This window comes from Orycteropus afer, unplaced genomic scaffold (assembly GCF_000298275.1).
Source record: "Orycteropus afer afer isolate SDZICR_OR568_19922 unplaced genomic scaffold, OryAfe1.0 scaffold00168, whole genome shotgun sequence".
Lineage (NCBI taxonomy): Eukaryota > Metazoa > Chordata > Mammalia > Tubulidentata > Orycteropodidae > Orycteropus > Orycteropus afer.
Window position 1 is genome coordinate 3586083 of NW_006921755.1, and position 645 is coordinate 3586727.

Consider the following 645-nt stretch of genomic DNA (forward strand, 5'->3'; position numbering starts at 1 on the left):
TCTTTTGATGTCTTGACTGCTGCTTCCATTGGTATTGATTGTAGAACCAAGTAATATGAGGTCTTTGACAACTTTGATCTTTTCTCCATCTATTGTGATGCTGCTTATTGGTCCAGTTGTGAGAATTTTTGTTTTCTTTATATTGAGGTGTAATCCATACTGCAGACTGTAGTCTTTAATCTTCATCAGTAAGCACTCTAAGTCATCCTCACTTTCAGCAAGCAAAGTTGTGTCATCTACGTATTGCAGGTTGTTAATAAGCCTTCCTCCAATCCTGATGCCATGTTGTTTTTCATATAGTCCAGCTTCTCAGATTTGCCCAGCCTACAGACTGAATAAGTATGGTGAAAGGATACAATTCTGATGCACTCCATTCCTGATTTAAAACTCCTTGTTCTGTTCGAACAACAGCCTCCTGGTCTATGTACAGGTTCTTCATGAGTACAATTAAACATTCTGGAATTCCCATTCTTCTCAATGTTATCCACTGTTTGTTATGAGCCACACAATTGAATGCCTTTGCATAGTTAATAAAACACAAGTAAACATCTTTCGGGTATTCTTTGCTTTGAGCCAAGATCCATCTGTCATCAGCTATAATATCCCTCACTGCATGTCCCTTTCTGAATCCCTCAATACCATTGG